At 36.6% G+C, this 15,766-nt stretch overlaps 1 pseudogene; it reads left to right on the top strand.

Annotated features, from left to right (window-relative positions):
- Positions 1–10,143: 10,143 nt before the first annotated feature.
- Positions 10,144–10,260, top strand: LOC118602087 (annotated as a pseudogene).
- Positions 10,261–15,766: the final 5,506 nt, after the last annotated feature.

Below are 15,766 nucleotides of genomic sequence, written 5' to 3'. Positions count from 1 at the left end.
TTGCAGCAGGGGCATTTGCCAAGTTGACAGCGGTAACAGCCCTGCACCAATTGTGGCTTTGCTTGGTTACATCATCACCTCTGATGTTCTCTTTAGGTTTCATGTGCTATGTTACCCTCCCCAGGGAAAGCCTGTTGTGGTTGATCTGATGCGCTGAGAATAGAGCAAGAAATTAAAATGAATAGAAATTTATAGTGTGTGCAGTGCTACAGTAATACCTCTCCCCTTGCAATCAGTAATTTATTAGCCAAGGCATACCTCTAAAGTGTTTGTTAGGGAAATGCCAAAGCAGAAAAATTAAATGATTTTTTTTTAACATGGACTTTTTAAAATATAAGAGGTGTTACATACATACACATTCTTTTATGTACCGAGAAGGCTTTATAAGTGGCTTACAGATATACAAAGTGTTCTAAATAATCAGAATATCATTTTTGGCTATTTCTGCTTTCAGCTAATATTATAGCAAGTACATGTTTGTGATTCTTTTTTTAAAAAATGGTTTTTCTTTAAAAAAAAGTCATAAGAAAAGTTATAAATGGAATGTTATGCAAAAATAAATTTGAAAAGTGCTCCCCTTGTCAAAATAGACCTGTGATAGAAAAGACATGAATTTTAAAAGACTTTTAATTGCATCATCTTTCTCTCCAGTTCATTTGCCCATCATTCGAAGTCACTGATGTCAGTTTATCATCAATGTAGTGGCTGAGACACATTAGTATCAAACGGTCCCATATTCATATCCCAGCTGTAGCACGCCCTTGCTAGGTAAGTCACTTAATCTCTCCGGGCCAAGCTTTTCTCATCTGGAAAACAGGGGCCATAGGACTGTTGTAAAAGATCAAATGAGATAATGAATGTAAAACATTTGGCACAACGTAACATACAGTGCATAGTCGTAGTAATTACTATCAATTAAATTGGCTTAATAAATACTTATCATGTGCTTTTGGCATGGTAGGCATTGTTCTAGGTACCAGTGGTGAGCATCCGGGCTTCCTGTGGGATTATACAGTTTGTGCACAAAGCAAATCTACAGACCATGATTTGCATCATCATCCAAATGACCAGTGCACCCTGGAGCTCATAGGATACAACCTGGGAGATGTAACAGTGAAAAACAAAATGAGTAAAGCTTGCACTCTAACAAAAGGAATAATATTATAACTTCACATGTTACAAAAATCCCATAATTCAACATAAGAATAATGAATTAGTAAACCAATAAGAACTATTTAAGCATTTACCAAGTATTCAATGCTATGCTAGGTGAAGCAGATAATGTAGAAGGAGTAGTGAGTTTGCTTTATTCTTGCAATTAAGCAATTTAAAATTCAGTAGAGGAGTTAAGATACACAAAATGGGGAGAAAGTATATTTAAGTGCTAATTTGCACAATATAATTAAGTGCAGGCAGACCTCACTTTTCATGGTAGTGTGGGATTGTAAAAATGACTACACAAGCTGAAGCCATGCAAATTTATCTTAATAATCAATAGGCAAATATATGATGATTTTATGACCTTTAGAAATTTTTATGAAAACATTAAAAACTCTGTAAGTCCAGTTATAAATGTATAGGGAAAATTAAAAAATAATAAAAACTAACGGATTAAACTATAATTTAAAACATTGGAAACATCGATGATTGAAGCATTTTACTTTCTTGTAAAAATATATCAAGGGTAGTTTCAATGGTACGTGCCTTCTTTTCATCACATAACTTACTATACATCTTTTCTACACCTTGGCGATATCGTCATATTCCTTTCTAAGTCTGGATCAACTTCCAACATTTTCTCCTTTGCATGTTCAGTGTCATGAAAGATCTCTAAGAGTTTCTTCAATGTGAAGTATTTCCCCGCAGTCACTTCTGGGACATAGTCATCCTTTTCATCACAACCACTTTCCGCATTAATGCTGATAAATTCGCCTTCACCAAGCGTGTCTAGCTGCACATCTAGAGGGGTTCACACTGGCAGCAGTGTCAACATTCCACGGCCAGCTGTTTCTTCTATAACTTCATTTACACTGAATTCGAATTTTACTTCTGGTATTATTTCCTTTTGTTACTTTGGTGCACTTTGATCTTTGTTGGTTAATTCACTCTATTGATTAAACATTTCTGTAAAATGTCACAGAGATTTATCGCTTAGGACAAGGAGGCAAAGCAACTGCATACTTTGCTATCCGTGGGTGAACTAAATCACAGATGTGAGGTGACCATACAGACTTTGGAGGAAGTGACGTGATTGGTCATGGGTCAGGATGCACATCTGTTATTTACTTAGTGATCTGTGTACTGAAGTGCTAGGAGCCAAGTTTGTACTTTATACAATTACTCACAGTTAATATATCAGATAGCACGGTAACTAAAATTTCAACCGTGTTATTGGGGATTGTGTTATTTAATTAAAATGTGCTAACTGAAATTCATGCATATCAGAACCATGCAGAGGACTGTTTTTACATTATCTTTGTTAGTTTTTAGCATATATCAATGGAAAATATGTCCTCATGATAGAAAGCAATCTCATGTTATAGTTGGTTAAACATGGAAGGTCACTACGGGTAATATATCAAAATGAAGTGTTAAACATGCACCTTAACATCACATTTTTAAAAAGTTAAAAAACATCTACTAAGTCATAAAGATTACTATACCTTGTATATAGTAGCATGGCACTTAAGGACAAAGTCCATTGGCTTTTGGTGTTTTTCTGGCACTTAATTCCATCTTTTTTTCCCTTTTATTTTTGCAATTTCTCTTTTCTTTTATTGTAATTCAGATATAATTAAATGTAATAAATTGTATTAAAAATAGCAACAAAGAGCCTAACCTTTATAAAACTGTTCTTTATCTTCATACTTCTTTTTTACTCTTCTATCTATCCTTCCATCTATATATATGTGTAGAAAGCAGCTGGATAATGTTTTTCTACTTTTAATAATGATTTAATTATGAAGTGGTGAAAAGTGAGGCAATTTTTTTATGTTCATATTTGTACTGTGTACATTGTTTGAATTTTTCATGATGAGCATAGATGAATACACTTAAAGTTTACAAAAGCAATAGTGATTTCCCTCAAAATCAAAATAAAAAAATTGGAAGCGTTTTTAAAATAATTTTAATAAATCCTTTAGAACTTTCCTAAATGACCCAATTTTCTCAGAATTTCCTCAAGAAAGACACATTTTGGCACTTTGAATGGCAAAATTAGTTCTTGATCTTTTCTTCTGCATTCATTTTACAAGCATGATTCTTCTTTTTAATAGGAAGACAATGGGCAAGGGTGGTAATACAAAACAATCAATTGTTTCTTCTTTAAATTATTCACCATTCTGTGATCTGCTAAAGCAGTATTCCTCTACTATTGAAGATCTTATCAAATTTAATTTTTGTTGATTAAATTGTAAGTTTCTTGGGAGCAAGGACCATGTCTTTTCCATTCTTGCATACAGGCACTTAATAAATATTTGTGGGTATGAAAAAAATTTTTTTTTAAATTTTTGTTGGAAGATAAAATTAATGTTGTACTAAGAGTAAAGAGCTAGTTTAAAACTCCTGAATTTTTGTTTTGTTCTGTTTTCAAACTCAGAACTTTCAGGATGATCAGCCTTCTTAAATGGTATAGAGAAGCTGCAAATTCTTGGAAAATACTCAGATTTACATTCAAACATTAAGTAATCAATAGTAAGTGAAAATTAGAGAGAAGCCATCCAACTGAGTCTGTTTTACGTTTCTTTACATTTTGCTTCAAATGACACTTTCTTATAGTAAAACATATTAGTGTTTTTCACATTGATATAAAATGGCTTCTGGCTTCTAGCAAGCTATTTATTTTTCCAAACCCAAGCTGACAAATGGGCTTTGGGCTTTTTTCTTTGATTGAACAGATGAATTGGAGAAAGAAAAACAAATCAAAACAAAACAAAAAACAAAACAAAACTAGAACAAACACCTAGTTACACTGTACTGTCTACCTTGCTGTGGATATCCTCAGGGTGTCTTTTGACCTGTTTCTCATCTTTGTTTTCTTCTGGGAGTTGTGCTTATTGATTAGCCTCAATTTCTATTAATGCAAAAAGGAGTTTCCCTCCCACCCTAAACGGTCACCCCTATGAGCTCTCTAATTTTGTATTTCTAATTGCTTATAATATATATCATGTCACACCTTAAAAGTTAATATTTTGACAGAATTGTCTCTCCCATCTTAGTCACCAAGGCCACTTTTAAAATGGCCTCCAAGTCTAAAACTTGACAGTGCCTCACAACAGTTTTTTACTTCAGGTCGTTCTGACTTGGCATCAGTTTATCCTGTTAGTGTTCATTGTACTTGCTTCCTCCTCTTCATTCCCACCACTCCTGACTGAATCCTTCTCCTCCCTGTACGGGGACCTATGCAGCAGTCTTCATCCGGAGCTCCCAGACTCCCACCCATTCTGTACTCAGGAGACAGAACACTCTCACCCATCATTGTCCTTCTGCTCACTTGTATCTATAGCATCTCCCCCAAACTGACTGTATTTCATCAGCTTCTAGTCAAGAACTTCCAATAGCCATCCTTTTCTTATCAAATTTGTTACTCTCTTATTGGAAATGGCCTGTTTTAAATCAAATTATGTACTTCCCTGTGGGAAACCTTAGTTAACCACAGACTTCTTACCAAAGCCTAATAAATATCTGCCTGTCTTTCTGACCTCACTTCATACCTCCCTTGCCACAGCTCACTCTGTTATAGCTCACACATTTCTTTCTGTTCCTTTCCATCCAAGGCCCTTTGCGGTGGTGTTTTCCTCTGCTTCAAAAGCTCTTTGGCCAGATCATTGCATGATAGCTTTCTTCTTATTATTTGGCACTCAGTGCAAATGCTATCTCCTCAGAGAGGCCTTCCCTGACCATCCCATCTGATGTACATTCATAGCTACTACTGTCACATCTCTTAGTTTTACTTTATTCATAGTACTTGGCATTATTTTTTATTTGTTTATTATCTGTTTGTGCCACTGAAAAAAAAACACAGTCTACAAGAATCCAGACCTTGGCTTTCTTGTTCGTGGCTATATTAATAGGATCTAGAACTGTGCCTGGTCCACATATAGAACTCAAGAAATACTGTTAAATGAATTATAGTGAAATATTTTTTACTCCCTGATTAAGCCAACCCGTTTTCTATGCCGTTTTCCATATCTGCTTGCATATTCTTAGTCACGTGTTTTCTTCATTCTATTCTCTACCAAATTCCCTTTATTGTTTCTTTTTATCAATTTGTACTGATCACTTCCTTCAAGATCTAGCACAAACGTCACTTGTAAAAACCTTCTCAATTTCTTTCTACCATGAGCACTCTACTACTTCTCCTCCCCTACAGAATTTACCACCATCATTTTTGTGATATTGTCTTGTGCTTTAAAAAAAAAAAAAAAAAAATTAACATGTTGCTTTACAACTACATTTTTTTTCCCTGAGTCCTCTAGTTGTTTTCTTGTTGGCAAAGTTTTTGTCACTTAATTTGTAGGTAAATGACAAAAACTTTGGACTGGAAATCCTAGGGAACAGTCCCAGACTTTGGACAGGCCATTTCCCATATTTATGAAATAGAAGAGTTAGTCTAGACCAGAAATTGCAAAATGGCAGCCCACAGATGTGTTTCATTTGGCCTTAGTAAAACTCAAATTAGTTGGCAATGTTTAAAAATTGGGAATTTTTTAGAGAACTTGGAATTCTACTCCCTCTGAGGAAAAAAATCAACAGATAAGAGAACTACATTTCTGCATGGCAGCAAATCCACTGAGAAGGGGTAGGGACTCTCTGACATGACATGGTGCCCAACTGGCCTGGGATCTTCACTTGTTTGTATTAACTCTCTGTTGGAGTTTGAATACAGAGCCCCAAGACTGTCTCATCTTTGAAGTTCCTTTCTACATGTCTGTGAATCTGGATAAACACATCTTTTCTCTCCACCCTGACTTAAAGTTCTTAAAGGGCAGTGCCTGGTGCTTTCCCTTTGCTTGTGCAGATAGTGCTGGGCATAAAGCAGATGTTTAAAAGTTGTTTGTCGAGCATTAAGTTTAGTTACATATACAAATATGTAATAAACACCAGATACTACCTAATAAAAAAAATTATTACAAATGTTTGGTTGGCTTTTATTAAAAAATGCCCCTATCGAAATGGAATTAAAATACTGACATAGAGTTTGTGTGATATGAAAAATTTAACTCTGGACAGACATCAACCAGATGAAGTTTCATGTAGGTAGTAGCAAAGAAATGTAGCCCCCCAGTCTCCTTTCTCTGTGCATAACTCCCATTAATGGCTCATTATAGTTGTGCAGACATATTAAAAACAGAATGTACTCTAGAGATGGAAAAATATTACTATTTGTCCTCCCATATAATGATCATGTGTTCAACAGCTGGGACTTGCTGAGACCCTCACTTATTACAATACCAATAATTACCTTCGTTATTCCCACAAAACCACAAAATATTTGGCATGGTTCAGGACCACCATATTTAAAAAATCTCATTATTCTTTTTGCAGCAATTCATTAGCTTTTAAGGGGAACATATCGCACTGAAATATTTCTATGGATTAACAGCAATAGCTCCAAGATTCCACATCCAGGTTGGGCCACGCCTGGTATACCGAAGTGAACGGACATCGCAGGTCTGTAACCAAGGGCAGATTTGATACCAGTGTTGTCAAGCACTGTAGTCTGAACACTTTCTTCTCCATTTTTCCATTTTTATAGAGAATACTCATACATGACAGAAGTATTTCATTTGAGAAAAGGCTATATTCTTCAAAACACTGTCTACAGTAACGAAATACATGGCTGATATTATGCCATTCATATTAATACCAGAATAAGTCTTTTTTAATGAAGCTTGGATAACATTTTGGAAAAACATTTTAGAAATTTACATTTATTCAGAACATTATGTATTCTGAAGAATTAAAAGACAAACACATTAAGCTGATTAAAACTTTTAACATTTAATTTGGACATTTTTAATCTCTACTTTTTTCACTATTGTGCAGGGACCGATGTGAAAGTGTACTTTTGTACTATCTATGAAAGAAAAATGGCTTGGAAAGTAAATGAATAGTATAAACAATATTTGAAAGGAAGCATTTGCTTACCAAAGAAAATAATTTATTATCCAACACTTGAGATTTCTTTTATTTATAAAACACTCTATTCAAAGTGTAGGCAAGACCAGAACTTTTTAGATATGCTAATCATTTTTATCTCTTCAGTAAATATGGGCCTGAACTGCTAGCACTTGTTAGTCATTTTTCTGGTTACTGTATGTACTTGAAAATAATAAAACTGCATTTCCTTTGAAATTGCCCAGTTGGTTCATATTAGTTAGTTTGTCTATGTATATTTATATTTCGGTTTGAATGATTTTTATCTTCCATTGATGTCTAAACCATTACAAATTATATAGTTTACATATTAGAGAAATCCAGTTGCACCTGAAAGTGGAAAGTATAATAGAAGAAATCTTTCTTTGAGCTGTATGATCTTAACCTTGCTGAGCCTTAGTTTCCTCATTTGTAAAAGGGAGATCATAATACTACTTATTTCCTAAGGATGCAGAGAAGGTAGAGATAAGGCAAGCATTCTCTTAGCAAACAAGTTCCATATTATTATCTTTCCTAAGATGTGTTGAAGACCCTATATAATTAATCATGCAATTTATATGGCTTTATCAGCATTTTGCAAACTGAGGCTCCAAGAATTAAGAAACTTGCTCCAGATTACATGTGTTGAAGAACCATTCTCTTAATTGCTTCTGCTTATAAACTGGCTATGAGCAGCAGGGCACTATTCTTCTACTAAAGCAATCTTAGAAACTAACACAGAGTCAGTGCTCATGCATGAGTAGTGACTGTAATTCTGAGACCGGTTTTCATATATGCTTTGTAGGATCAGCCTCACTGTTTCGAGGTTGTATCCTGTGCAGAGAACATTAGTCATCGCCTACTCCTCCACTCCTCCACACTCTGACGCTCTCCATTATGAATTAAGTCCTAAGAATTTCTATGTCATTACTCCCCAAGGATTTTCAACCACAGTCATCTCTGACTTGTATTTTCACCCTCCTAGTTAATTACTTTCTTAGACTCTTCTATTAGGCGAGTAGATGTCTACCTCAGCAAATAACTTTGCATCATCATCAAGAAGGAAGAAATTGTTTGAATTGTGGATTGGTTTACAAATGCTACACTTTCCAGTTTGTACCACTCAGTGATCCAGTGACCTGTGGGAGGTCATGGCGTTGAATGCCCATAAAACCTTGTTGCCATAGGTCCTTTACCCAACTACCTGAGGGTTAGTGGAAGGAGAGGCATGTTGATGGTGGCGGTAACGGTGGTGGTGGCAGTGATAGTGCTGGTGGTGGTGATAGTGGTGGTTAACAGTGGTGGTGGCTTTTGTTCAAATATATTGTCACATCATCCAGCAGATATTTACATGAGTGTAGGATTTCATTCTACTCTGACAATTTGAACTTATCTTGTCAATGTTTCATAATTTATCAGGAGTTTATGAGGTTAAAATTGAGGGTTCCTAAATAAACTATGTCTATTTTCCTCAAGTGGTAAACTATATCTCAATTTTCCTTTATATCTGGTGGTGTATTTTTTTTCCTTTAAAATTTATAACATCTACTACCATATGCTTAAAACAAATGCATTTAATTTCAGGCCAGGGAGACAATGAAATCATGTCATATGGATTCAGATAATTTCTCAATTCTTGGAAATTGTAGATGTTGGCACCTGTGCTAACCAAACTATAAACCCCAAATGGATTATAAGTATCTTATGGAGAAAACAACTTTATGTTTGTTTGTCATGTTGAGTAACTGAAAACTTTAGAAAAAGAAATGTAATTCTGAAAGACACTCTACATCAACATGTTTCTAGAATCCAAGCTGCCCTGCCTGGGAGCAGAAGGTGTTTGAACTGTGCTCAATCTCAGGCCTTAGGAGAGGCAGGCCAGGAGAAGAGGACCACACCCTGTGGAAAAGCCTTAGAAAGATCTCAAAAAGCAAATAAAGGAGTGGGAATAAAGCTTGAGCGGAGCTCAGAACAAAATTTCTCGGGTTCTTTTATGGCCTTGTCTGTTCCTGCAGTCTACAGCCTCGGGCTCTCTGTGGCCTCCTTCCTGCATCTGTAAAATGGAGGAATGCAACTCCAGAACCTCTACTCTGCCTTTCTCCCCCAAGGGGCCGGAGACTGCCGCACTATAAAATTTACAGATCCTTTGCTCTAGGAGTGGTTAAAAGAACAAAATTATTATAATTATTGGGCGTAACTTTAGTCACTCTGCATCACATCTTCCCCTAAATGCACACCCTGAATCTGCACGCCTGTTACCAAGAAAAGAAGGGGACTGTGGGAATAGGAAAAAACTTCCGCAGCAATGCTGAATTTTGCACTGTTTTCTGCAGTCTGTCTTAATAATCACCTGCAAAGCTGCAATTTTGGCAACATGAGCTGGCAGCCTAACCTAACGTCGCTGTACCTTGGATTATCGAGGTATCTCCCCACATGCCCAAACCTGTGGCATTCTCTTCCTCCTTTCCTCCACGCTTCATCAACGTTGTTCACCTCTTTCAACCACTGGAGTCTCCAGGAGCTCTGCCCAATAAAGCAGCCAAGAGCCAGCACGGCCACTGAGCATGAAAAAGGAAGCCAGTGTGAAGTGAGTGTGAAATACACACTGGATTACCAAGACTTAGCATGAAAAGAAGAACATAAAATATCTCAATAATTTTAAGTATTGCTTGCGGGTTGAAATGATAGTAGCTCAGATATATTGAGTTAAATAAAATATATGATTAAAATTAGTTTTACCTGTTTCTTTTTACTGTTTCGAATGTGCCTGCTAGAAAGTTTGAAATCACAAATGTGGCTTGCATTTGCAGCTCACATTATGTGTCTGTTCTATAGTGGTCTAGTACGGTCCTTTGCATTAGTATGCTCTGTTTAAGAAAAAAAAATCTCTTTAGACAATTGTATCTAAAAATATTCAATCCTTTTATATACATGTTGAATAATTTCAAATGAATTATCAACTAAAGTCTGCATTTTTAACTTTCAAAAAAAAAAAAAAAGAATTTGGTCTATAGCCATGCCACCCTGACCGTGCCCAATCTCGTCTGATCTTGGAAGCTAAGCAGGGCCGAGCCTGGTTAGTACTAAAATGGGAGACCACGTAGGAATACCAGGGGCTAATCGTGTATAAAAATAAAAGAATTTATGCATTCAAAACAAACTCAGTTGTACTGGAAATTCAAATCTATTTAGCTGTAGGACAGATAATGGGACAAGCTAAAACAGTACAGAGGCATGTAAATAAAAGCAGTAATACTAATCCTTTTTTGTATCATAGACCCATATTGTTCATTGAACAAATATTATCATGTGCCTACTGTATTCAAGATAGTGCCAGGCTCAGGAAATGTAGCTGATAGATCTGATAAAATTTTAGACACTTTCCCCAGAAAAATGCATATATATACACACTTACAGATTCGCATTCAATTTTAGCTCTTGAGAATCTTCTAAAGCCCATTTACAAGTCCTAGATTAACAAGTTTTGAACTTAAGAGCATGAGCTTTAGGGCCAGACAGATCAGGGGTTGAATAATGACTCACCTAGCTACTAAGGTGACATTGGGCTGCACTTTATCTTCTCTAAGTCCTGGTTTTCTCATCTATAAGGGAGGGAGATACGGAACAAGAAGTGGGGTGTTATGAAGATTAGCCTCGAGATATATAAAGGCCTTCCTTACGCATTCCTTTCTAAGCATCTAAGTAGGTATTTAATAGATCATAACTATTGTTTCTCCTCTTGCCTTATGTGAGAAAGTGGCTCAAAAGAGCAAGTTAGGGGATGAATACTTTAGGCCTGAATCTTGCTTTCTATGTCAAGTTCTTAAATTATATATTAGCCTTAGAGGTTAGTTGCTGAAACAAAAATAAAAGTTTGGTTCTCCAATCAAGCTGTGACCTTGCAAAAAAAAAATGTCCAAAATGATGTGTGGGTCGTCTAGGGCAATATGACAACAGAACCGAGAACGCATCTGGCCACACCTTGACAGATGCTGTGCAGGACGTACATATGTTTTTCTGTGATTTGAAAACAAATTTGTGTCTGCAAATCTTACAGATGGGTTTCTATTGAGGGGGAAGAAATCAGTATTTTTTATTTTTGGTTTGTTTTTTTAGAAAAACTGTCCCGATAATGTATGTACTTCTTACAGGCAATCTGAAGGCAACCTCCAGCTGGCAGAAGCCAACTTCAGGGGACAAGTAGTCTTAAATGAATAAGAACTTAGGCTAAGAAGCGATATGCCATGCTATTCTTACACTGCTTATCCTTCCAATGCCACGCTCTGGAATGATCCATCCTCCAAATCATTAAGTTAAAGGTAGAGTGACTCACCAACTACTAGGAGGTGAGGGTAAACCAGCCTTTGTCATAATTTTTCAGACTCCTCTTTCCACTCACGAAAACAAGTTATGTATGGTATTTACGTACATCTGTGTTGCTGGGCATTTTCCAAATGCCTCTTGGAGAACATTAAACAGGAAATTGATGCCACAGGGCAAATATTCATTCTTCCCATCCTCTCTCATAAAAACAAGTACAGATTTGCTGTGGCTAGACTGACTTCCTGCAGTGTGCTGTTGCTTATTTGATTTTACACTAGGAGGAAAAAAAAATACATTCTCTGTTTCAATTTACAGCATATTGAAAATGGCTAAAATGCATTTTTTAAAAAAGCCCCCCTCATGAGAGCACTGAAGGATAGAATTCAATGCTTTATAAAATCACAAAATTCAAAGGCTAATGATTGTTTTTCATGCTTATTGATGAAAGTCAATTTGTAACATGTTAGACACATCAAATTTGCCTTAAACAGCATGTGCTCTAGTTCTCAAATGGAAAAACACCTTTTAAACATTTGGCCACTGCAGCTTTTTATACAATAACTTCTATTTCTAACCTGTTACAGTGGTCTTTGGTTAGTGGCCTCCTTGGCTTCCATTTCTCCTTATTCCCTTCCTTATCAGCCCAGAACCTGTTATGGCATTCATGAGGTTCTGGAAAAACTGAATCTACTTTCAGCCCCAGAATTACATTGTCTCCCTTGGCCATGGAGATTTGTTCAAAGGGTCATATGAGCTAAGCTCATCCAATCAAAGCGAATCTTGAGGATTTTGCTGAGAAAAAGTCATTCTTTTTCTTGATACTGTCCACCTAGTCGCATAATCTCCTTCAGGAATGGCAGTAAGCATAAGATCATGATTGGGCTTTGCCTTAAAATAAAGCAAATACTATGGAGGACCAAATAGAGAAAGTGAAACAAGCCAGGCCCCAGATGTCATCATTTTACTGCTAGATCAAGCTTTTCCTGAAGATATCCATCTGGACCATTTAGTAACATAAATCATTAAATCATATACAATGTTTTAAATAACAATGTACATTTTTTATAATTTGCAACCAAAGCTTTATAAACTATCACAACTATCTCTTGGAAGGGAACAAGACAAATAGAATTAATGGGCTAATTTGAAGATTAATTTTATTACTAAATATAAAAGATCAAGACCAATAAGAAATAAAAGAATGATTGTTATCGAAAATAGGATGAGGAAAAAATGGCTCAAAGTAATGAGTGACTGCCATAATGAGGTGGGATAGAAGAAGAGTCGATCCATGTTCTGAGGGATAGAGAGGATTTAGCAACGGACAGAGCCCACTGTCAGCCAAGGCCATTCTTATTTGCTCTTTCTCCTTCGGTTTTCAGACTGAACTACTTAGCAACATATGCAGTTTGCAGCTGTCAGTCATTTGACTTCCATCCTCTCTCAGTAGGTTTTTATCACCTCCCACTGAAAAAATACGTTATCATCATCATCATCATCATCATCCTCATCACATTCCCTTTTATATATGGGAAAACTGAGGCCCAGAGACCCCAAGTTATATATATAATAAGCAAAGAGTAGAGAACAAACTCAGAGTTCAGGTTTTCTTATTCCAAGCCTACAATCTTTGTCATACAACATACATCATCCTTGAAGATTGCCCTTTTAATATTGTATTTGGTGATTGGGGTCATCTAGAATGAAGCTCAGAGGTATCTGACATCTGTCTTCATCCCTACTATTTTTTTCATTCTTTTCATCATCAAGAATAACCAGAGTTGATACTGTCCACCTAGTCGCATAATCTCCTTCAGGAATGGTCCATGTTCTGAAAGTGTCCCCTCTCTACCTCCCATGACCAGACATCATCAAAACTTCCATTTCCTCAGTCTCTGAAGACCAAAAAAAAACTGTTCAGGAATAAGTCCACTAAATGAATGCACACTAAGATGTGAAATGCTGATAACAGCTTTTAGTGCGAATCCTATCTCTGAACATAGGTACTCTATAAGTGAGAACTTGGAAATATATTGCCTTTCACGGAGAAGTTAATGTCCCAGTCTGAATTTCAGCCAGTGTGGCAAATTGGAGGCAAAAATATCTGGGGTAGGGGCCTTTCTTTGTAATCTTGCTACATAATCCACTTCTTTGTTCACTTACTCACAAGGCTTCACTCTGCTCCAACCTACAAGTTTTCAGATAACTTTGGATACACCTTGATCCTTTACAGAACTACTCTTTCAACAGCCCAACAAGGACTCATTCATTCCCAAGGTAATTCTGAGCATCTCACAGCATCACTCAACAAACATTACTGAATGCTTACATACAGCAGTGCACAACATACAGGCATTCTGACAGCTTAAGGTGCGGATTCGACAAAGACACCATGCCATTTAGGGTCTTTCAAGTGGCAAGGTATGGAGGCCTAATCAGGAGATTTCAGGAGCTAGAAATTACTGGAAAGATAAATGGGGAACTGTGAAGCACAAAAAGCAGCTTTTAGCCATCTCCGTCTGGTCATTGGCTCAGGCTTGTTTCCCGATCTTTGCTCTAGTGAGTCCACTATTATTATGACTCAGCTATTATCTACGTTCATTAATTTCTCTTTCTTGTCTGACTAACTTTTCCCCACTTCACGGTTTCTACGAACTCGATACTTCTGCATCAAGCCTTTGAAGGCATGTTTCTGGACTCTGCTGCTTTCTCCTGCCTGTAGCCCACTTTCTGTGACTCCATCCAAAGGCTCCCAGAGAGAGGATCTGTTTGCATCTCTTGTTCACTGTCTAGTCCTGAGCTTCTATTTTGGGCTAAGTTCTCAAAGCAGGGTTCCCATGAGTTTCCTGTGGACTAGGCACAAACCTCTGGTTTTAGTAGTCATGTGGTTGTAAGCATGCAACCCTCATCAGGTCCCTGGGACTCTAAAGAGACCACCTGGGAGACTTTATTCTCTGTTCCTTTTAGCAACAACCCTTTCTCAAGCAAAAAAGGAAAACAAAAAGTAAAGTTAGACAAGCCAGAGCAGAATGACAGGTCATGGTATATTTAGTGGTAATTTTGAAGAAAAAAAAAAAAACCCAGAACATTAGTGGGCTAAGGTACTAAGCACTGAAAGTAACATGCGAAAAATAAGGTAGCAAATTGATTAGGCTGCTAAGAAACATGATTTCATTTAATAAAGACCCAAAAGGGGTATTATATGTTCCAAATGCACCTTAATGACAAAATAATTGGGAATTACGATGATAGTTCATAGGAACATGGAATATAAGAGCTTGTCAGTACACGGCAAGCCCCTTATTCAACATTCTCATTTCATAATTGGGTAGAGCCAACAGAAGTTAATTGATAAACTAATTAATCTACACAATTATTTGTGAATCACTGACTCATGAGCAATGAGCGATAAACCACCAGTCTATATTTCTGAGCTAGTATGGAATTTCCTTCCTTAAGGTGCAGTAGGTCACATTCAGTGCTCAAAGGATACTACTGATTGTCCCAGTGAATTTGGACAAGGGCAAATAACAAAGTTGAGACATAGTGGTTTAAAGCATCCACGCAGGATAAAGTCTGTGTATTCTGCAGTAGTACAGAATGTAATAAAATTTAGCAAAAGAAAAAAGGCAAAAAAAAAAAAAAGTAAGTGTTTGAGATTCAAGTCTCATTCTTGTCCCCAGTCAGCTGCGTGTGCTTAGACTACTCTCTGGGCCTCAGGCTCATCCTCTAAGGAAAAATTAGGCCACAGGACCACTCAGTTTCCATGTACCCACTACTCCTTTAGCTCTGCTAATTCTCAGAATGACAGTATCTACCTTTTGGGGTTAAGCCCAGTGGACCAGGAGTATCAACTGATTGACAATCAACTAAATTGAGAATTTAATAAAATGTTCTCAAAACTATCTAAAGCTAAGTGGACTGAGGAATGGATTTGGCATTTCATGAAATCTTGGCTGAGATTTGTTGTAATATCCAAAAGTATCCAGAAAGGCATTTAAAATTATAACATTTTACATAGGGAATAAAAGTATCTGATAGTGCACAATATATGGAGACATTTGAACATTAAAGCGTTTTTTTTCTTTCTGACAAGCTGAAAATGGAAGAGACATGACAATTATCCAGTACACACAATAGCATTTTAATACTTTCTCTTAGTAATAAATTTGATGGATATAAGACTGAAAATGGACTATGTAGAGAGAAGGGTTTCCCAGTTGGAAGTCATACTCTGAGATAGCCAATAAATCTTTAGGCCACTGGCAGGGCCGCTTTGGGTGATTATACCCTAAACAACTCTAGC

The sequence above is a fragment of the Rousettus aegyptiacus genome, unplaced genomic scaffold (genome assembly GCF_014176215.1).
Source record: "Rousettus aegyptiacus isolate mRouAeg1 unplaced genomic scaffold, mRouAeg1.p scaffold_m13_p_4, whole genome shotgun sequence".
In the NCBI taxonomy this organism is placed as follows: domain Eukaryota; kingdom Metazoa; phylum Chordata; class Mammalia; order Chiroptera; family Pteropodidae; genus Rousettus; species Rousettus aegyptiacus.
Note: the sequence above shows the minus strand (reverse complement) of the source record. Positions and strands in the feature narration are given on the sequence as shown.